The 23,617-nt window shown below is 39.8% G+C and overlaps 1 long non-coding RNA gene across 2 annotated transcripts in view; it reads left to right on the top strand.

Annotated features, from left to right (window-relative positions):
- Positions 1–23,617, top strand: part of LOC139793739 (uncharacterized) — a 76,929-nt gene extending 53,312 nt beyond the window's left edge. For both annotated transcript variants that reach the window (XR_011724759.1, XR_011724760.1), the window contains exon 4: positions 23,533–23,617. This is a non-coding gene — a long non-coding RNA (uncharacterized lncRNA). The remainder of the gene's footprint in view (positions 1–23,532) is intronic.

Below are 23,617 nucleotides of genomic sequence, written 5' to 3'. Positions count from 1 at the left end.
GCCCATGTAGAACATGTCCATGAAGAACTATAGCTGATATTTTTTGTTTTAAATCATGAGGAAGTTTTTTTTAGTCCTGGGAAAAAATAAAAAAAGGAGCATTACATTTGATCCAATAAAAATAGGAGTTTAGAATATGTCTGTCTAGCTATACAAGTAAAACACCATCCCCAATTCCTGTTTATTTGGAAGAATAAATTGTGCAGGTAAGAGACCCAAGCCACAGCCCCCTGCAGTCATTTAGAGTCTGTTCTTTGGATGAAGCTCTATGTGAAGGATAAAGTGCTGCACAGCATACCCAGGAATTCATTGCTTTAGGAGAAAGGCCAAGCACTAGTAGGCACCGATAAGTGAAGTGGCCTGCAGCACAGTAGTGAGTGTCCCTGGCACCAAATGTCTTGGCGATGAAGATGATACATTTGCCAATTTTTGCAATCAAAGAGTGGGTTGACAAAATAATCTGATGGGTCTCTACCCTCTTTGATTTCTGTGATTTAAGAGGAGGAGTCTGTGTTTAGTAACCAGTGGGCTCCAGCTTCACAGGAATAAAGACATTAAATGCAATGTTTCTGATAACTACAAATTACCCCATGACTACTGTAGCGCTTGGGACTTTCTGGCGACCCACCGTGAGAGCTAATGAAAATGCCCTTTTATAAAGCTCAGGATTCCTGGCAGTTATTTTTAATGGGTCATGCTGTGTTAGAAAATCATGCCTGCAAGATTCCCTGGAGTGGCAGTTGGGATGATATTACTTTCAATGAATCACAGCAGCCACCATAAGGGCAGGGCAGTATCTATGGCAGAAGCAACGAGCAATGGCGCAGCATCAAATGAACGGCTCAGCTGGTGACATCTGGCCCCTCTGATCATAACAAATCTGTAGAGCACAGTATTCCAAAGAGTCCATCCTTCAAGTTGATATGTTAAAATGAGGTGTCTTTTTGTGTTCATCTTGGGCGACTATTCAGGCAGGCATGAGAGATCCTATTAAAAAATGTGGGAAGTAATGGATGAAAGTTGGGCTCCTAGGTTCAGCTCTCCTAGGTAAACAATTACTTTGCACCTTATCATTGCTGACTTTGGTTATGAAAGAAAGGTATTACCTTTGGGAGATGTTCAGAGTCAGAAAAAAGATGTTTCTGTGGGAACGAAGGCCCTGAGAAACGTAGGTAGACACCAAACAGGGTTTTCTGTCACTTTCAGCTTTCTCTCTCTAGGCTGGGATTTTGCAAAAAAAAAAAAAAAAAAAAAAAAAAAAAGTCAGTGTTGGGCTTTGCTTTCAAAACATGAAATATCATTAGCAATTTTCTGCCACACTGGTCACTTCATTGTATCAGGGAACATAACTTTTTTTCATATGTTTGCACAGTGCCTTCCTTAAGAGGGAATTTTCTTGGTGATACTCAGGCATTGCAAAGGCAAGAGGTGGAACAGTCTGTGACAAATAGTGAGAGTGAAATGCCAGCCTTTGAAAGGGCTTTGCTTTCCCTATACTGAGCGCTTTAAAAAGCCATCTGCTTACTTGAAATGGCTGCAACACATGGTGCTCTTCCCCAATCCAATATGTGCTGCAAATTGTAGGCACATGGATCCAGTCAAGGACACAGTGTCTGTCTTAACTTTGGATCTCCTTGCTGTTGTCAGTAGGAGTCTCATCCTTAAACTTAGCTCTTGCGTGTGTTAATTATTTCCTTTTCATGTCCAGCTGGCAGAGTGCTTCAGCACCTTAAGTTGCTCTATTTGATCTTTGTACTCAGGAACAAGGTAATTAAGCAAGCTACAATTTAAGAAAATGTATTTGCCTTGACTTGTTGCGAGTCTTCAGACAGCGCTCCATCTTAAATCATTTGATAATGTAAGATGCTCTGTGTAGTTCCCCACTTGACTGAGGGTTAGTTCTACAGGTCACAGAATCAGTAATTGATTCTCAGTGTGTCTCTGTTGGTTTTATTACAATAATGAGGACTATGTTTTTTCATCTCTGCTAATACATTACCAAAACCATCAGCTTCTCAGTTTGGTGTCAGGATGACTTTGACAGGTTGTTAGCATCTATATGATGTACAGAACATCACAGAGATGTCTCCAACCGCATTGCTGTGTACCTCAGAGAGCCTTAGGTGGTCATGAAATAAGCGAAAGCACTTCCAAGAAAAAGTTATACCAACAACTGAAAATATTCCTATAGTTTTGATGTCCTAATGAAGAAGTTCCTTATGGCAGTTTGGATTCTTGATCACTGAAGAATGCTATGTTTCACAGGAATGGGTGACATTGCAAGGCAGCTACACTGGATGTAACACCGATTAAAAACTCCAGGAACACGAGTTTCCTCATCTCCAAAGGTTCTGGGGTTTTTTTTATTTGTTTGGGGCTTTTTGTGGGTTTTTTGGTTTTGTGTTTGTTTTTTTTTTTTTAATAGGACACACTTTATAGTTTAGATGTGCGTATCATGAAAGACTTGTGAGTTATTCAGATTGAAAACAGCAAAATAATGAGATGGAAGTCAGGAAGACAGCTCTATAGCATTGCCTCTATTCCTTAACTTTCTAATTTGTTTGCAATGCTCCCATATTTTGGGATGAAAAAAAAAAAATCAGAAGAAAAAAAAGCAGCCAGCCTGTCAAGGTAAGACTACCTACATCAATGTTCAGTCTGGGTTTATGAGACCTACAACTTTTGGCTTTGGGTTCTCAAGTTACATTGAGGTTTTTGAGATGTGTCAGACAAAAGCTGGGATAATGTGGCTGACATAATCAAGAGAAGTCAAAACAACTGCTGCAGCAGCATTGCTGAGAGGTCTGGTTTGCAAAAACAAGAAAAAGAAAACCACTGTCATTTGAAAACAATGAAGCACAATACTTAATGTCTTTATACACTGAAACAGTTTTTATGTACCTGCTACTAATGAAATGCATTCGGCAATGTAGTGCTTTTATGGTCCATTTTATGACTAGGTAATTATATATTTTAGCTAGTCCAAATTAATTGCCATTTTACTGTTCTTTGGTTTAAAGGAAAAAAAAGGTATTTACTAGTATGCTGAGAAAGATTCTTAACAAAAACACAAATATTTTATCAGCAAGGGGAATGATGTAGAATTAAACGTTTACTTCCTTCAGAAAGATTTTAGCTACTTTCTAGGGACATTTCCCTCTCAAGGCCACTCAAGGCTTTCCTGACACACATTATACTTTGGAATAGTCATTATCCAGGATGTGCTCTCCATAACCTTCTCAGAGATAAAGGATGTTGGTGATGCTGTTAGGGTCTCAAGGAGACAGCAGGAAACATCGTTGAGTTTAAGCAGACCAACAATGAGCCTTAGGTGTAGATGTGTGTCCCAGATTCAGAAACATACATATCTACCAGTTGAGTCAATGAAAATTAAGTGCCATATAATTAAGCATGTATCCATGTGTTGAATTGACAAGTTGGATCAAGTCCCAGAGCCATGAAAGGTGAAAACATTTTACTGAGAAGTATTACTAAATGTTTAGGCCCTACATGAAGCATTGCCATGTCTGTCCTGAGTGGAGTAAAGCATGAGTATTTTTTCTGTCTATCCATGGTAGGAGCCTGGCAATTAGACTTTTTTTCCTGGAAGGCTGGTTAGGTAAAAGCATACTCAAACAATTTTGCACACAGTCTAATATTATAACAAATACACTGGACAAAAGGGAAATGAAAAAATTAACTGGTTTTATCTCCTGTCAGTGGAAATCAAAAAGGAAGGAAAGAGAGAATCACTTCAGGTAGTCCAGTATCACAGATACCTAAATAGGAAAACATTATTATGTTTTGTGGGCCATTTTCCTGATACTGGGGGATTGTTCCCCCAAAATGACTCTTTTAAATTTTTTTTCCTACATGTACCATGTATATGTCTTTTACTGATTTTGTTGCAAGATAGCTCTTTTTTTGGTGTTGCAAGGTAGATCTTTTTTTTATTTTTTCAACCATAATTAGTTCTCTAAATATTATGAAAGCATTGAAAGCTAGTAAGAAGCAATGATGATTACAAAAGACAAAGAAATCCCACCTGTGGAATCAGGAAGGAGCCAAATGCAATCCAGACACATGCTAGCCAGGGCAACTTGGCTGCTGGCAATGTACCACTATATAGTCATTGCCCTTGTAAGAATGACCCCATTTTATGATGCTTTACTCTTCTTTATACTGTCTTACATGAAAAGACTCAGCAAAAACAACATAATTTTCCAAATACCTCCCAATTTAATTCGAATAATTTATCTTAAATTTGATATGATAAATGTTTCTCCCTGATCCATTTCTTTTAAATCTGAAGATAAGCTTTGGTAGGGAACTTAACATTTCCATATCTTTCTCATTCAACTCCCGGCTACTTTGTTGATCCTAGCAGGATTCAATTTCTATACACTTTTTACTTCTTACAGATAAAAAAACAATGCTATGACTACCTTCAACATTATGCGTACAGGGCTGGAAGTACAGTATTTAAATGATCATGATATTTCTGATTTGCAGCTCCATGCAGAGGGTGGGGGAAAAACCTATTTTAAGCTACTGAAGCAGTCACTCTTGGTGTTTCAGCTCACCATTATTCTCTCTCCCTCAGCAAAGTCTAGACAGCCACCATCCTAAGAAATGCAGTGCCAGCTTCAGGAAGAGCTGTTCTCTGTAAAGTCTTCAGATCTTAAAGGGTGGTGGAAAACTTCACATTCTCCCAGCAGGAGAGCAGGGACTCAGTGTAGGTGTAAATCTCTGGCAGCTGATTGTTGGAGCCCACAAGTTGTACCTTGTAAATAATTCACTTAGCACAGAAAAATCTGCATATGAGGATGAAATGTCATTTATAACTCATAGGATATTGGCTTGGCTGAAAACAAGTTTCCAGCCCCTTCAACTCATTAAGTACCACTAAGGAAGAAGGAAAATAGATGATGTAAAACAAACTCTGCTTTTGGCTTGTAACTAAAAGAGAATAGTTAACAATAACCAGGATGGAAATTAAATTCTCTAGTAGAGAAGGGGACATGGTGTTTCTTAAACCAGTCATCTTGGTAAAAATGGTACAGCTTCCTTATTTTTAACTCTCTTAATAATAAACTTTCTCAACATTATTAGTGGGGCTGGTCTTACAAAGATGCATTTAGATGGAGATGATGTACTGCAGGTGTTTCCCTTCTTGCATTTATGTGACTTGAAATGGTTTCCTAAGAAAAAAAAATAGTGTACTCAAGCAGAACACCCCTTACTGGATTTCTGTGCTATGAGAGACAAGATATTTTCATAACTGATCTAATATCTTCCTTTATTACATTATTATAATCCTAAAACCTTGTCTGTAGTGTTCTACTTTCCAGATGCTTATAATTTTCCCAGGCTTAAGTAATTTACTTGAAATGTTTCACACCACCCTGTGCTGAATGTTGTTTGAAAACTCTTCATCAAAACTCTCAGGTGAATCAGGGGGCTTATGGAGCAGAAGTAGGGGAAAAGTATTGTTCTATTTGCATTAAGAAGTTTGGGGAAACTCAAAGGGAATATGAACGGATGGTTGGGAGAGATACAGAAAAAGAAACCAAGACTGAGAATTGAAGTAGGGTGCAGACCTGGTATTACTCATGACCTGATGTCTAAATTAAGGATGCTTGTTGTCAGAGGGTTTGTTCCAAGTGGAATAATGCCTTCGAAACCCAGAATGTTCATCTCTCTTACTTGTGTATGCCATGCTATCTGATTTCTACTTGCACAATTAATGTGGTGGTTTTTAATCCCAGCTTTTCCACTAATTACCATCTCATGCTATCTAATTACTCATGCCATCTTCATTGCAAAAGGAAGCAAAGGTATTAATTTAGTTTTGGGCCATTTGTAGGTTATCTTTAATCTTTGTTACATTCTCACTGTATAGCAGCTCCATTTCTTTAGTCAGAGTTCTCTATTTAGACAACTGATGAAATGGCTGCAATATTTTTTAATCTCCTTTGCAAAGTTTAACTCAGCTTAGTTTTTCAGAAAACTTTCCTTTTCAGAGGATTCTCTGTCCCTGTATTGCCTGCCTGAGGAAATAGCTTTCTTTGCTGTTCAGACCATTTTCTTGGGTTTTTTTTCTGAATTGTGGCTCCTCTCTAAATAACATAGGTTGAGGTGGTTGCTCATTTAGATAAGTCTAGGGCCTCTTCTTGCAATCTCTTTTGCTTTGCAGTCTGTGTGCACTTCTATTCAGGTGACTTCCTTAAGTAGCTTCATTAATCTCTGAGCACTCACATTTTCCTACTGAAGATACCTGACAGATAACTCACTTCAAGTGTCTTTCCTAGTGAAAATGTCCTTGATCTGACAATGCTCTTGGTGCTGAAGATAGGCAGTAGAGTCTTCACTTTTCTTTCCAGCCCCCAGCCTACCCTGCACTCCCTGGTGTGCAGTTTACTCTTCCAGTTTCTAGATCATCTCTGGAGACAGCCTTCTTGTTTATCCTTCTCAGTCAGTCAGACTTGCCTCTTCATGTGAACATTGGCTCTTTTCCTTCCTCCAGAGTAAAATCCTTATTTCTTAGCTTCTTACTGTTTACTGGACATCGTTCTCTCTACTTTTTCTGCTCTGGTTCTTAGCTCTCTTATTTTATGGCACAAGATTTTCTGCTTTCTTCCTGAGCGCCTCATCTTTTTCACCCGTTTTGAACTTCTCTTTTCCAAATTCTCCTATTCTAAAACTTCTTGCATGAATATTTCCTTGGGGTGCACAAACAGTCAATGTGCACATAAAAAGTATGTATCTGGGTGTTTTGACTTTGCCCCTCCATTACCCAAGTCTTGGGTAGAGCTGAGATTCTCCTTTTAGAGAAGGAAAAGATAACCCAACCTGCTCCATCAACCATCTCCTATGAAAAAAACCTTTCTTCTGTGCTCCATATTTCTCTAGCTTCCCATCTAAATGGCTGCCTCATTTCAAACCTTAGATTTCATGGAGTTTGGATTGGTTGTTGTTCATGTGTCATGGGTGTGTGTGCGTGTCTGACATTATACAAAATGTTAACTCCCAAAACTTGCTCTGGTTATGAGCTGTTAGAGTAGCTGTGCATAGGCATACACGAGATGCCCAGCTCTTGGTGCCACCAGTGAAAAGGAAATGAAAATAGAGAAAGACAGGATCAGGATGATGTCCACACAGCTATTTACTCTTTCCAGTCCTTTTGAGAGTTAAGGTCCCAAACCAAAAGGAGACATGCTCTGTTGCTCTGAAAGATCAGGCATGTCAGTCCCTGATTTAGAGGGCTGCAAATATATGACAGGTGACTACACAAACAAATGGGTCAAGGTGGAGAGGAAGGAATCTGGATTTTTATCAGATCACCATCAAAGAATCCTCAGATTAAGGCTTATTAGGAAAGCAAGAAGAGGGATATGTTAGCAATAGCCAAGGGAATTTAACAGAAGAAGAAAAGCACATGAAATATATTGAGAAGAAAAAATACTGGAGAGAAAGTACTCTCATTAATTAATGAGGAGGAAGATTAAATCAATGATGTTCTAAAATGGGTAAACTACTGAAATGCTTTATAAAATTCCGTTAAACAAGAAAAATAAGGGAAGGAGATATGGATAATTAAGAAGTAATGATGACTTTGTCAAAGCTGTTGATGAAAAGCAGGTAAGAGAATACTTAAAACATCTGAATATATATACAGATCAGCAGGTGTGCATGCATTTCAGAGTGTTAAGGGAATTAGCTAATGAACTTACAGAAACACTGGCAATTACTTACAGAAAGTTACAGAGTGTGATGGGAAAGTACCAAAGGGCTGGGAGGGAAAAGCAGATGAAATACTGAACTTCTAAAAAGTATAAAGCAAAAATAAAATAAAAAAAAAAAATCCAGGCATTATTCAGTGTTCCAATTTATGTTCCTGGTAAAGTAATGACATCTATATTAAGATAAAAATTGAAACATGATCACAATTAGCAGCAAGGTTTTCTACAGAATAAATAATAACAGACAGATCCTACTGATTTTCAGATCAAGTTACAAAACTGGGCAAAAGAGATAAAGGCAAGGTGATATATCTGGACTCTCTTGAAGGCTGTACTACAGGGCTTCCTCAAATCTTACTTGAAGCATGAATTAACATTGATGTGAATGTCAACATTTTCAAGCAAAACAAAAGTGAACTAAAGGATCATAAGAACTTCTGAGTTACTGGGGTCTTCCTCCAGGGGTGCTACATGAGGAGTTGAGCGAGGTTTGATTTTATTTAATATTTTTGATAATGATGTGGAAAAGGGTGAAGAAGGATGAAGTGGGAAGTAGGAGACTAGGTTCTACATGGTTTGCACTAAAGTAAAGCTGATAAATAATAACAGCAAATACTAATGATAAGCCTTGTAACTCACAAGCTGGGTGACAGTGTGTAGGTGAGTGTAAGTAAAACAGCAAAAGTTAGTGCATCTGTTAAGATCAAGGGTTACTGTATTCCATCAAGGATGCAGAACATGTATCCCGATAACATAAAGTATTATTCAAAAAAGTAAAACAGAGAGCTATTTCAAAAGTAAAAATGAAAATGCTTCACTCTTGAGATGTCAAATCACAACACTTTCTTATGGAAAAAAGAGATGAGAAGAATGCCATTTGGTTTTGTCAAGAGGCCCTCTGACAAGCTCCAGCAACAGTTTCCTTGTGTAGTGCAGTGTTGAGGCTGCATCTAAAAACTGTGTACAGTTTGGGACATGTCAGTCTCAGAACACTGTAAAGAAATTGGAGACTGTCCAGAGAAGGGTAATCCAAATGATTAAGAGTCTCAGGGGATTCATTTATAAAGAAGATTAAGTGAGTTATATTTTGATTAGCAGTACACTTTATTGGCATATAAGTAGCAGAAATATATAAACACCGGGTAAGAGAAGAGGATGATTTAGGGTGGCCCCAGAGGTTTTGGTGGGATGAAGATCAAAAGAGTATTTAGGCAGGATATCAAGAAAGATTCCTTAGCTGTGAGGGATTTTTGGTTGTACTTTCCTCCATTTTTTATTACAGAATGTGCTTCAGAAGAAACAGAATATTCCTACCTCTTCAGTTGTCACATAGGAACACGGTAAAGGACTTCACCATCTCCTCAGGAAGGATCTAATAAGTTTCTGCACCTTTAATTCCTTCTCTCTCAGCATAAAGGTGGGAGGCCACTATTCCCAGTGTGAAGGTCCCGTGTGGTTTCTGTTCCCTAAAGCACATGTCTGGCAGTGTTACCTTAACCCTGACTAATGAGTGGATCAGCCAGTAAAGGAACTCCCAGGGGTGACTGAATAGGTGAGGAGCTACATTAGCTGATCAGTCCTGCCATTTATTTCTTTATAAAAATAAAAAGGCAGTCTGCTGCCATTCTATACATCTGCCAGTGTTTGGCCATGATGATAAAGACAAAATCAAAAGACAGCAAGGTACAAAATGACAAATGCAAGAAGCTGGAGCCATACTTAGTGAAAACATGCTAAAAAAGGCACCTTTCCCAAATCAGTATCTGAGAAAACGCTGCTTTTTTTTTTTTTTCTTTTCTTTTTTTTTCTCCAAGATGTACTAGTAGTTTAAACAGACTTATAAATTCAAGACTGAAAGTATATGTGGTATGAAAAAATCTAATTTTAAGAAAAATATTCAGTTCCCATTGGCAGAAATAAAAACATTCTGATTGATTTGGTGTCAACGCATCAATCATTTCTGCTGTCACACGTCCTACTCTATCTTCTTCTGAGGTGATTAAAGTATTTCTGTAATATGTATTAACGACTAACAATTCAGCTAGATAAAAAGGCTGATACCTGTCCTGTTTGCTTAAACTCAGATTAATCTCAGAAATGTGATCGTGAATAAACATGTAATCTTAGATTTCTAGTCAGAATTAGGTACTTGGACTTAACATCTATTTTAACCATCTGTATTGGTACCTGTACAGCCTGATCTCCTTGGTATAGTTAAGGATACACATTATGTTCAAATATGGGAATATTTCCCATTAGTACAGGTCTCAGACATCTCTTTTGGTTTAATATTAGCCTAATTCCTATATATTTATCATCTGTTCACTAAAACTCTGCCTTGCTGTTCGTGTGCCTTAATTATTACACCATTGAGGAGGTAAGGGCTGTAAGGTGGCTATTCCTGGTGCATCTCCAGTAATACACGACCCACTTCAGCCCAGATGCTCTCTACATGCTGGGCAAGTTTAATCATGCCACCTGCTAGATCCCATGTTATTGTAAGCAGCTGGACTAGGGCAAAGGGAGGAGTATTGCTATTGATAGATAGCAGTGATTGGCACCACTACTGACTGAGAGTGCAGGTGACTGTTTTCTAAATTGGGTGTTAGGAATAGTCCAAAAGTCTCTTGTTTCTGCCCTCTTTGTGTCTCATAGATTCTAGAAAAGTCTCCTCTGCCTTAGCCCTTCTTTGCTAATGTATATAGACCATAGTTTCACTTGGAGAATTAACATCTTGCATCCAACTCTGTGGCCTGCTTTGTTAATATTAATTATTGTTCATTTGCAAGTGCTGAACATCGTGGACTTTGTAATGTATGCATGGTTGTCCTTGTAATGCATCCAATTTATAGGTGTCAGGTGATAGGCAGAAGAAGATGGAAGAAAAAAAATATACATGGAGACATTTTCAGTCCTTAAGCCCTGAGGTGGGAAAGAATTATCTGTGCTTGGACTCCAGACAGCGTCCAGTACATGGGTTTTATGGCAGGACATCTTGCTACAGTATCTCAGTCTATAGCATGCATGTTTTTCCTGCTGCTACTGTTCAAAAACACATCCAGCCCCAAAGAAACTCCTCAGAAAAGGTGCCTGGATATAGGACTATAAAAAGGATGTATATTCCAATTTAAAATATGCACAGATCATTCATCGAGGTAGCAACCAGTCTTTTTCCCTTCCCCCAAGATAAGAGTGTAAATCACATCTTCTCAACAAGGCAGGTAGTGAGGATGACAAAATTCTTACATTCCTAAAGTGTTATTGGAGAAAAAATGTCACCTCCGTGCATAATTGCATAACTTTACTACCTGTCATTTTCTATCAATCAAAAAAATGTTATACTTGAATTTGAGGACAAACATGTCTAATAAGATTTTAGATTGACAGCTGAATGACTGTATTCAACCTTATTTTAACTTTATTTTTTGTTGTTGTTCACTAGATCAACATATAGAGTATTATACCAAAGTTAAAGGAAACAAATACTCAGATATATTAATCCCTCATGCACACTTTACCTCAAAAAAATAGAATTTCTTTCCCCGCAGGTTTTGTTAGTCAGCTCCCTTCAGTCTCACAGGTGCTGCAGTGGGAATCTAATGTTTCTTCCTTTGTATTTCCAGTGCAGTCTTGCCAGATTTTGTTTCGATTATCAGAGAAAGGTGTTTGGTGACTTGTAAGCAGCACCAGTGCCCTCAGCACAGCAGTGTCCCCTCCAGTGGCCCCCCACTTGCCCCTGACCCCCCTTCTCCTGGCTTGATTGTCCTTTGAATGGAAAATGTTTTTTCCAATACAACAGCCTAATCCCACACCCCAGCACTTAGCTGCCCATCCCTGGACACTATTGTTCAGGATACGCAACAGTTTTTATTTTTTAATTTTTAATTCTGTGCATTTGGGGATTTATTCTCCTTCACTGATGGTGACTAGAGGATCTGACATTTTTGCCTTTCAGATCACTGTGTGTTAAACAGTCTTTTTCCTGTCTCCATATACCTCCTGCCTACCTCCTGTCTCCTGCCTACCTCCTAGTCTTCTTGACTAACTCCTGGAATTCTCAGGGAACATCTCCCCACTACTGGTTTACTTCTTTGAGGCTGCCTGTGCTCTACCTTGGTGTCCTCTACAGATTTCTTTTCAAATTTTACCAGACCTCTCATCCCTGAGTAGGCTTCCAAAAACCTGTTTCTCAGTTTCAAGACTTTTTTTCCTTTGTGTTCGTTTTCAGTTAGTCAAGTGAGACCTGGGATTCACCTTTGATTGGACCTAACTCAACCTCTAGTACATTTGTTGTGGTCTGGCTCTGCTGAACTCTTTTTAAGCCATCATAAGTGCTCCACAATAGGCTTTAAAATGACAAAGAGAGTACCAAGAACTCTTTAGTACAGATAGATACACATGAGACAGAGGTAGACCCCTAATCTTGGACATCTTCTGCAATTTTGTGTGTGAAATGACCACTATATCCTCTGAACAAGGTACACCTGTATGAGGAGTAAAGTTAAAGAGAGGGTAAGGAAGACTGATTGCTCTTGGAGGAAAAATGTCTTGCTACAGATTCACACAAAGAACGTGATAATTTCCCATCAGAGTATCTCAAATCGTTTACAGGTTAGACCTTAAAACTCCTCAGCTCTGCATCTCCCCTCAGACCTGCCTCTACTTGTGTTTCAAAAGCATCTATTGCAGGGATGTCACTTGCTCCATGAACATCTGGATGAGCCATGATTAGCACCAGGTGAGAAGCTGGATTTTGCTCCCTGTTGCCCAGTGTGCCCTCAAGGAACAGAGACCCCCAGGGACAGGTTCTGCAGATTTTATATGGCTGATCCATTTTGTTTTTCCCTTGCAGAAAGAAGCAAAGAGCAGATGGGGTTATTGTGCCTATAGTTGCAATGAGTGTTGTGAAAGCAGCAGGGATAGAAAATCCCAAAGATAATCTTTAGCTAACTGACACTGTGGAAACACTGACGTCAAGGCAGGCTGGGTTTGGGTGTCAATGACACGAGGCTCCCCATAAGGCAAGGCACAGGGTCTTATTCCATGCCCTGCTGTGTGCTCACTGCAGTTAGAAGTGGGTATGCCTCTGCATGTGGAAATCAGATCCTTGATCATAGTCTAGATCCCAGAAATTCCTGGTTTTCCTCTGAAGCAACACAGTATATGCTATACATTACTCACGGCTTGTGACAAAGCCACAAATGAATCTCCAGAGGTTTCTCTTGGTGAAATGTCAATACTGGAGTGATGTTTATCTTCCATACTCTTTTTTGCTACCCTTTTGAGTTCCCAAAATTGTTTGGCCTAACTTTATGACAAGTGAGCAAGTATTTACAAGAGCCTTTATATGTGCAAGAATATCCAAAGATCCAAATATCAAAGTGCTATCAGCCAAAGTCACAATTAAGTGCAACCCACAGTTTCTACAGAAGACACATAGAATCATAGAACACAATTAATTGCAGGCACAAAACTATGACTGCAAAGGAGTGGTTAGTGACAAAAAAGAAAATATTGAGGCAAGACATTCTGAGCATTCATTCTATTATTTCAATTAACAATAAACATTTTTTAATGTTTTTTGTTCTGCAGGACCTTTCACATTCGATCTTTAAAATTCCTTACAAAACTCAGTGGCTCTGTGTCAAAGTATTCTGTGAAAGGGAAAATTCTCAGACTCACAGAAAAGTATAAAATTGAATTAAACCCTATTTGAATTAGCCCTGATATCATGCATACTGCTCAGGCCAAACCTTCTGTCACTGAAGAGGGCAGTCTTATGACAAAACTGCAAGGGGGTATTTCTTTTACTGTTTCTTCTCCACTAAGGATACTCATATTCCCAAACATTTACAATCTCGATTCAAGGTACTGCCATAAAAGTATCAGGGAACTTTTCTAGAGTCCCTTTGCTTGTTCAGTGGCTTTGTAATGGTGCTGAGGAAGTCCTGCAGGACCCCAGATCCCTGGAGAAGCTGAGTCCTGTCTGGGCCCTCCAATGTGCCTTTCCAAAGCAATTTCCTTTGTCCCCTATAAACAGTGACCAGAACTCATCTTTCTCAAAGGTGAAATGTAGTTAAGGCCTGAGCACACAAGAAACAGACGGTCTTTGTGCAGTCAGAGGCAGAGGGATGGAAGGGGCTTTGCTTTCTTTTGGTGACTTATGAAAACGTTCCACTAGCCATAGCTCCACCTCTCCATGGAAAATATTAGACGATGGGATTGTGCCGGCCAGATTTCTCTGCCTGTCAGGCTTCAGGATCAGAAGCACAGTGGCAGAAGCCCAAGAAACGCTCACAGTGGAGCGTACCTGCCTTCTTACGGTCTCTCCCTGGGCCACTCTCTCACCTCATGAATATCCTGCTGGGGGCTGGGGAAAGGGTAGATGGAGAGGGTGTCAGAGAGACCTTGAGGACAGAGCAGAAGATGATGGGGATCAAAGGAAGTACAGGAGGGGGTGGGGAGCCCTGGCTTGCTACATGACAGATGCAGGCAGGTGAGCCACTTTTTCCACTGACAGCAACCTGGCTGCATCTTCTGCTTGCAACCAGAACCCTTTCCCTGTGGATCTGCAGAGACTTACAGCTGTGCATTTTCTCCTTGTCCATATTTAGCTGTGCATTTTCTCCTTGTCCATATTTTCTGCAGGCTGAGGTGCACCATCTTTTTGCCAGCCAGGGCTGGGGGCTGAGTTCTGGGGAGAGTCACCCAGGCAAAAGGCTGCTTCATGAGTCTGAACCCCTGAGGCACTCCCACAGCACTGTTTATACTGCTGCTCAGCTTTGTGCCTGGATTTTGGGGATCTTACCTTTTTTCTCTCTTCAGTCCATTTCATTGCAATGTTTGGGAAGAAAAAGCTTCTCAGGGTCTCGCTTCTCAGTGGTTAAAGTGAGACATCTGCCCAAAATGGGAGCATTTTCAAAAAATCTTAATAAAAAATAATCAAACCCATGTGATGTTTCTTATTTTGTCCATGACATCATCAGTACCATCTGTTTTCAGCGTTTCACTGGATTGGACTGGAATTGATATTGTGGGGCAGATACTGGTCCCCCAACTTTGTTAGTAATCAGCAGAAGAAAGGTGTGAGCTGAAAGAATCTTTGCCTATGACTGCTGTAAGTTTTAGGTATGAGTGCTTGTACTGAGCTTCTTTAGCTCCTTTAGATGTTGGTGAATGATGCATACAACTGAAATCTTATGACTCTTAATGTCAAAAACTTTAGGTATTGCTCTTAGGACCACACCTGAAACAAGGTTTTTCTACAGCCCTCACACCATTACACTGCATTTCTTTCATATTGAGATGCCAAAATTACATTGCTAAGTTATAAGTAGTTTACATAATCCCAGAATGCAACATGGGAAAGCTTTCAAAATAAAAATGAATAATAAGATCAGCATTTATTGGTTTTTTCCTCCTACGTTGCCACTGAAAATTCTCATTGGTGTGGCTTTATATGAATAGTTCTCCAGAAGTAAATTATGAGCAAAATTCAAAGCCGCCATAAATTAAATGTGCTTTTTTCCTGCTTTGGTGTACAAGACTTTCCATTAAGCTAGCCCCATATAATATACCTTGGATGTGTTCAAGAAAGCCCTGTAAATTATAGTAAGTATTTAAAATGGTAAGTAGACATTGAAAAAGGCCACATTAGGATTAATGAATGAAAGGGTTGATACTGAAAATGCACTTGTAAATAAATAACATGAAAAGTAAAGATGACACACTGTTAGGTTAGAGTTACAAGTGGGAGTATGATGATAAATCACACGGCTGTTTGTCAGAGCTTCACATGTGGGTGCACGTACTCCTTAGTCCCTTTCTTCCCTTCCCCCCAAGCAAAACCTCTCCCTCCCCTTGCCCCACTCACTGTGCTGCCAGGAGGCTGATGGAAATTGTCTTTGCCTTCAGCTGAGCTGTGGAGTTTGCTACCTGTCAGGAGCTAAGCTTGCCTTTCATTGCTTTGGCTGGGCAAAGGCAGTGCTCCAGGCCTGCTGTATCTATTCTGGTAATGAAATGCAGGTTGCTGACAGCGGGTGTCTGCCAGGGGTGAGGCTGAGCCTGGGTTCACTGCTGCAGATCACTGGGGTGTTGGATACTTGGGTGTTTTACCTCACCAGCACCTGCCCGTGACAGTGAACTGTCTTGGGATGGGAGGTAGGTAGCAAAAGGTGGGGATGATGTGCAAGGCAGCGTGGGGGATGCAGGGCTTGCAGCCTGGTGAAGCGGATGGAGAAGAAAGCTTCATTTCCCCCTCCTACCCCTCCACAAATCCTGGGCTTAACACATGCCTGACTGTGACACAGCACAACCAGGGTTGTAGTAGTGGTACCACAGCACGGTCTGAGGTCTGGTCATGGTGGAAACTTTAACTGAAACTCTCTACCTTGGGTTGAGCAAGTTCTAAGAAAATTCACCAAAGCCTCAAAATGTGGAGATGAAAAAGCTTTTCTCATGTTTTCATTGTGCCAGCCGTAAAGGCCATTTATGCTGATTGCAGATACCAGCGTCATCACATCTTGTATCTCATCTCATCATCTGTGGGAGCAGTTCTGTGCAGCCTGTTCTGGCTCACCGCTGAAATAGAAACAGACTGCAATCCAAAAGTGTGGAGCAAAAATGAAATGGGGGGCTGTGAGACCAGAAAATATATGTGCATCAGTATTTGCAGATCACCTGGGCTAAGAAAAGCATCTGCCTAATTAAATTAGGTTTTGCGTGTCTCAGAAAGTGTGTATAAGGTAGTCTTATGTAGCTGTTATTGGAAAGTCAATGTCAAGGTTGCTTCTGCTTAGACATGGTATGATGTGCCTGAATGCACTCAAATTCTGTTTTCTGGTGAAGCAGGCCAAGTCCAAAATATGATGTCCTTAAAGGGAACTACTCTGGATGCAGAGGAGTGCAATATGGGATCAAGCTGTGGCATGTACACTACATGAAGTGATGGGTGGGTACATTTTTATAACCTGATTTTACTCCCCTCCATAGTATTCAATTTTATCCACATAGGTCCATTGAGAAAACAAGGTTCTGCTCTCAGTGAAGTGTTTATGGGCCCATACAGCCAAAGGAATACCTTTTATGTGCCTGTGGCACTTTGAATATCTTTGAATAGGAAGGAATCTTTGTGGGCATGAATAAATCCATGTACTTTTTGGTCTGCCATGCGAGGAAGGGCAGTGCGGCAGTCAGTGCCCCTAAATCTTTGCCAGACCCCAGGGAAGGATTTAAGTTCAGGTTCCCTATTTGAGTAAGCACTAGGAACAAATGGTAACATAAAGGTTAGTAGAAGATTATAAATAGGATAATAAATGGAGAAGGAAGGATTATACTACCACATTAGAAATCATTTGAAGGGAAGGTAGAAACTCTCATGCTTTGCAATAATTTTTTGAGTGCCCAGATTGATGGTAATCTATCCGTGTTATTTATTATAAGGATAAATGTTTTGAAATAATTTTTTTAAAAGAGCTTTTTTAAATTATTAGACTTACAAACAGAGTAGAGCACCAAAACTCTAATAGGCTGAAGCAGAATGTTAATGGTTTAGATATAAATATTTGCTGTGGAGATGTGTCTGAGTATACCCAATCATCTGAGAGAGGAAAAGAACATGTTTCTCATTTGGCCAGTATTAGCTAGGTAATTTGGCCTATATTTTTGAATACTCCTGATTAACTGTTTTATGAAAAACGCTCTGTCAGATAAAGTCAGGTAATTGGTAGTGGGAAAGAAACCACAGTCCATCCATAGACTATGAGCAGAAAGAGGTAAATTAGTCCGTCTGCTTTGAACTCTTCATTCAGCTCGGTGCAGTTCATAAAACTGAAAAGTCAAACAGTGTGTAGTAAAAGAAGGGCTTAGGAAATGAGATGTTGGGAAGGGGGTAACGATCTCTGCTCTTTATTGGTCTTCATAACCAGAGTCTGTGAGTGCCTCATAGCAGTTTTGCACTCTGGGGCATAGATGCAGTCAGTGGCATCTAACAAGCAGATGCAAGAGCACTATTACTAACATCTGCCTGAGCTGAGTAGCATCACTTAGGCTTGACCTGATTGGAGCCACTTCCCACGTGAAAACAAGTTTCCAGTCTTCAAGTAGAGCAGTACTTTTTTGCGACCCTGCTGTGCTAACTTGGCTGTTCAGGTCCAGTTGTGCTGCCTCTGCACACTGCTGCAGTTGAGTCAATGTAGAGGTGTTCTGCCACATGAACAGGCCCACGGTATTTCATAAATGAGAATCTTGAAGAACTACCTGACTTGTGCATGTTTGCTGTCAAACCCGTGACAGAGCAGGGGATATCTCCCCTGCCCCTGGATTACTACTCTTTCCCTTTAAATACATACTTTACATATATACCTGGTCAGAAACTTGAGGGTCCAAGCTCTCTCTGAGTTACAACAGGCATGGTATTTGTCTTCTAGCTGAGACATCTATGTTTAATATCAAGGCAAGTGAAGAAACAAAAACTACAATGTGTTTTTCACAGAAAAACTGATGGGAGCTCTGCATGACAGCTTCAGTGCCACTGTCACTCATGTTCAGCCACCCAAGGCTAATGTGGGTGGCCATAGCTGGGCTGTGATTACCTCCCTTCCTTCTGCTGTGTTGGTAAATTTTCTGCTATGTGATTAACTTTCAAACAAGGTGTCAGTGAGTGCTGTGGCACTGGCAGAGGTAGCATTGGGTGAGGAATCAACAGTAATGGTGTCCAGCAAAGCAAAGGAGAGAGACAAGCATTGGGATACTGAGCAGTGATCACTGGATGGTCCAGGAAGGAGGAACACTATCTGTGTTCATGGACAGAACAAGAAAGGGGAGAAGACGTGGTGACCCTGATGCCACTGAAGATAGAGGAAGATGTGGACAACAGAAGCCTGTGTTATCATTAATAAACATGCCATTATGTCACCATCTGGGAAGGGATTGCAGCAGGAGCCAAGGGAGAATTCAAGCAAGAGTATCAAAGGGAGAACTACAGCTGCAGTAGAGAGGACACTGAGGATTTTCAAAGGACACTTTCCATTAGTTAGACTTCCATACTCCTTTTTATCTTAGTCTGGTTGAGAAATCCTGAAAGGAAGGTCTCATTACAAAATGTCATATGTTTGGGCTGGGCAGACAGACTACTCAGTGTTTGCAAAACACGTGAAATGCTGGGAAGTTCCAGGGAGCTGCCTGGTTGCACTGTTGAGAAAGGTATTCAAAGAGCAGGCTTGGTTCTGAGGTCTCAGGACATGGGTGGCTCACAGTGGTCAGGATGCTGCTGCTGCTTTGCTGCCCATAGTGCTTTTGGCAGCTAACACTTCCAGCCTTGTTTCTGCTGGTAACACTCCAGTGGTTTTGTAAGCCACAGAGCAATCTCTGCAAACTTGAGCTCAGTTTCATATTGTGCTTTTAAATGGTTTCATTATTTTTTAAGGGCATGTTTGTTTCTCTTTGTGAATCTGAGAGCTTTTTACCTGTTTCTCCCACTCTCAGGCTTTCAGACTATGAGATTTGTTTAGCAATCAGGCAATTACTAGCATCATCCTAATTTTAGTATTGTTCATGCATTGCAAAGCAACTTGCTACACAAGAAAAAAAACACGTTTGAGCAATATTGGTGCAATATGTCAGACATGTAGCAATATTCTCTGTGATTATCACCCCATACAATTTTCAAAGCAGTGATGAATTGTGACAGATCCTCCTCTGAAATAACCCAGCATAGTTTATGAAATCTGTGGAAGTATATCAGCTTACATCAGCTGAAGATCTGGGCTACATTTCTAGCTTTTTGCTAATACCTTTCTGTGATGGAAACGAGTACCTGAGACAAACTGAGAATTAACCTCTCTTGGGAGGCTTTGTGTTCTTCTTGTGAGAAACTCTAGGCATGTTTCAAACACACTTGAACAAAGAGATGCAGCCACTGTATACTGAAAACAAATAACTTCACTGGTAAAGTCAGGAACAAATATGGTAGAAACTTCCTCCAATTTGTAGCAAGGATTAGGGAGTTCAGGTGCAGTTGCTGAATTTCCATACTGTTGAGAAAGGAACTTTTGGAAGTGATGGCAATAGAAAGCAGACTTTGTGGGTTTTTTGCTTTTTTTTTCTTTTTTTGGCATAAGCAGTTTAGTTTTACCTGGATGCTCATGTTTTGTAATAGATATTTATAATCACAATGGAATTTTAGTAATGTAGGATTGATTACAATACCATCAGTGCCATTTAAGCTTTACAGTAAAAGACCACCATTTCTGTGTGTGAATAGTGGAGCATCTGGATTAGCAAACTGTGAATTATCCCAGTTTCTGCTGTCTGGCTAAAAAGATACATACCTCTTTCTCTTGTCATTTACAGATGAAGAGGAGTTAATTCAGAAAAGACCAAATTACTGACACTTTTAATAATAAAGTAGCACATCAGAATTTGTAATGACCAGTATAACAATGTGAGAGAGACATGTCACGAGCTTTTCCCTCCGTTAACATGTCTGAGACTGTTGAGCAGTTACCATCCTTTAGGAGCTTTTCTAGTAATTTCTTTTTTATTTATAGATGTGTCTTTTCCCAAATCTGCCAAAAATACTATTAAAAGACCACACAGAGAATCGATCTACCTTACACAAATACCTGGTGGGAAATAAGCATGTAAATTTTGATTTATTAAATGTACAAAAGAAGGAGGCCACCACCCCAGAAATGGATGACAACATCTGAAAGTGGTTCCAGCATTTTAAAAGCAATTATGGGGGGTAGATTTATGCACAAAACCTGCTCTGTACATTAACTAAATTTGTGGATTTAATCACTGGAAGGAGAAAACCAGCTATGAAATACCCAAAGTAACAGGTCATTGTAGGTATTCCCCTGAGGACATAATTTGTGTTGCTGTGTGTAGACAGGACTGTGTGTATGTGTTGCAGAAGGGACACAGAAAAAAAATCAGTGAACATCTTCAAAAAGCAAATACATGAGAATACTGGAATATATGGCTTCCTGAATAAAGAAAATAAAGCTGTGACTATGTGAAGATTTCTTAGCATGGGAATGGCAAAGGAGTAACGCATTCTTCACTCCAGTGGAAATTAATGGAGCATGCATTCCTCATTCTCAGTCTATTTGAGGCTGCAACAGGGGATATCACATCTGGCAAAACTACTTTGAGTCATGTTATACCACTTATAACATCATCTGGACCTTAGGAAACAGCTTTCTGAAAATAAGGAATGCTGTACAGTACCTGACATTAGCCCTGTTGAAAGGTACTGATAAGTTGCAGAGGCCTAAGAAATTAAGGGCCACATTTACACGGAATTTCCCTGCACTTTATTACAGTCATTTCCCTGGTTTTGCAATTTTAACTGCCCTTTTCCCTTAAGTGCCTTCCCCAGGGTGAGTAGGGGATGCTCGTTTGTGAAAGGGAACCAAATCAGTCAAAAAGGAGAGCATCTGGGACAACAACAGAAGAACTCTGCATACCCAAAACCATTACAAAATCTAGTATAAATTGAGAGCATTCATTATCAATAGAAATACTATTTTCATACTATCTCTCACTCTCATCTCTGAGGATTTCACATGCTATAGTCCTGATCCCGTGTTTGTAGTTCTGACTTTCACAGTTAGCTTGATCAGATTTGATGGAATTAGCAGCGTGAGGAGGATACACCCTTCATAAATCTTTGCATATCTTGGCCATAGACACAAACAGTTTCATAGAAAACCAACTGCTACTGGGATAAAGGGTACTGTCCTCTAGATTTTTCATTATATTCTGCTGTTTGGCAGTGGACTGGGGTTTTTTTCAGAATCACCTTAGGACACATGCAGTCTTCAAGGAGAAGAAAAGAGCCCTGATTTCTTTAGTCCCCATGAGTGGGAGAACCTTGCATGCAACAGTGCATTGCACCTGCAGGGTTTGCATTTAGAGCCTCGTTCCTGGACTAGAAAAAGTGTGAAATGACAACATTTTGATGTTTTGGGATATCTGAAATAGAATTAACAGAGCCCCATAGTCCAGGAGATGGTCAGAGCTCGCTGGTTTTCATAAACCAAGTTGATGGGGACATTTGGAAATGCAAAAGAGAGAAGAAGAGTATGAAAGTCTTAAAATCTTTTATGGCTGTGGATAGGTTTAGTGCTTACCTTCAAACCAAGGTGTTTTTCTGAGACAAAATACCAGTTGTGCAACCCTATGGATGGGGACCTTTTAAAGCAACACCTCCATCCAAATATGTTCACTTGGCATCATCTGTCATCTGGCATGAGCTAACTTAACCATTCCATAGAGGTGATCATAAACTTATGCAGAAACTTTAGAATTTGTGTGTGAGGGGATGAGTGTGTGTGTAGGGGTAAAGGATTAAGCTTTTTTCAGGGGTCAATAGATTAGTGGCTGAGGTAGAGCAGTATATGCATTGGCATGAGGTTTACCAACCAAAATAAACTTATGCCCTTATTAAAAATGTGCAGGAGTACCCATTGTTGTTATAAGATTATAAAGAGCATGGAGTTTTTTTGTGGCTTTTCCATGTTTATTTGTTTCCAAAGTCCGCAATGTCCTGTCCCGCACCCATGCTTATAAAAATATTTAAAGTCACAGAATAGATATATAGCTAGGCAGACACATATTTTGATTTATGTTGTACTATGGTTTAGGCACACATTTGAAGGCAAGGTTTTTGGCTGACAACAGCATCACAATAGCAGTCTTAAAGCCATATATTATAGTGATGACCCCTGAAAATTATCAGGGCTTAATACAAGGCTATAATATAGGGTTTCTGTAAACTTTACATAAGCAATAGACAACATAAAAAGTCATACTACTATTTATGTGCCATCAAATCACATTAGGAAGGATTTGACCACATAAATAGTAAAATGACTTTTTGGGAATATGGAAATAAAGAAAAATGTTTCAAACAGAAACCATAATTTACAGGAAAATCGCAAATTTTCAACCATGCTATGAAAGTAGGAAAGTAAGAGAGGCACAAAGAGAGAGGAAGACTTGGAATTTTTGCCATATATTTTTTGTGTGAGATTGTTTTTTTTTAACACACCAAATCAAAGACACATTCTGTCATGTCATATTATCATTACCTATAGTTATTGTATTATATTGTGAGATATGTGGGAGTTGACTGATATCTATGTTGTCAGCTGTTTGCCAGATGTTTGCTCCTGGGATGAGCAGGGTGAATCAGAATCATCAAAATAAACAGCATCATTTCTCTTTGTTCTTTCTCTGCTACACAAAAACATTCTGTGGATAGAGCAACTCCCTGGCCCCAGAATCTCACCCTAAGATTTTCTTGAATCAGTTTTGAACACATATTTGTATTTATTTGATTCTTCTTGTTTGGTGATGCCAATGCAAATTACAGTGCAAGCAAGAATAATAATTGTGGCAATCATGGAATTTCTAGAGTGTAATGAGTGCTGTAAAGGCAAGTGTGAAAGTAAGAGGCCACTCGAAAAAAAAAAAATTACCCAAAGAACATAGTTGAAGTTGATGGGATTTTTGCCACTGACCTTTCATTGTGAATTGGGTTGAACTTTGGCCATGCAAAAATACTATTGGAAGGGCTGTGGCTTTGCTGCAGGTCCCCTATGCATGGTGCTGTGCTGCTCCAGGTGCAGTCTGGGGTGTGCATTGCCATGTCATCCTTAATTCCTCCTTGGTGGGAAGAGCACAGAGTGAACTAAAATTTGCCCTCAGTGACTGTAATGCACCAGACCAACATTTGAAAGCAGAATAAAATTGTACCAAATGCCAACAGTTATTATCCTAGGTTTTTGGGAGGTGAAGGCAAAGAAGGAGTTGCTATATTCCCTGTGATCATTTGTTGAGGAAGGAATTTCTCTCCTATGGTCCTG

This window comes from Heliangelus exortis, chromosome 2, assembly GCF_036169615.1.
Source record: "Heliangelus exortis chromosome 2, bHelExo1.hap1, whole genome shotgun sequence".
NCBI lineage: Eukaryota > Metazoa > Chordata > Aves > Apodiformes > Trochilidae > Heliangelus > Heliangelus exortis.
The sequence above is the reverse complement of the archived record's forward strand: the minus strand, read 5'-3'. Positions and strand labels throughout refer to the sequence as shown.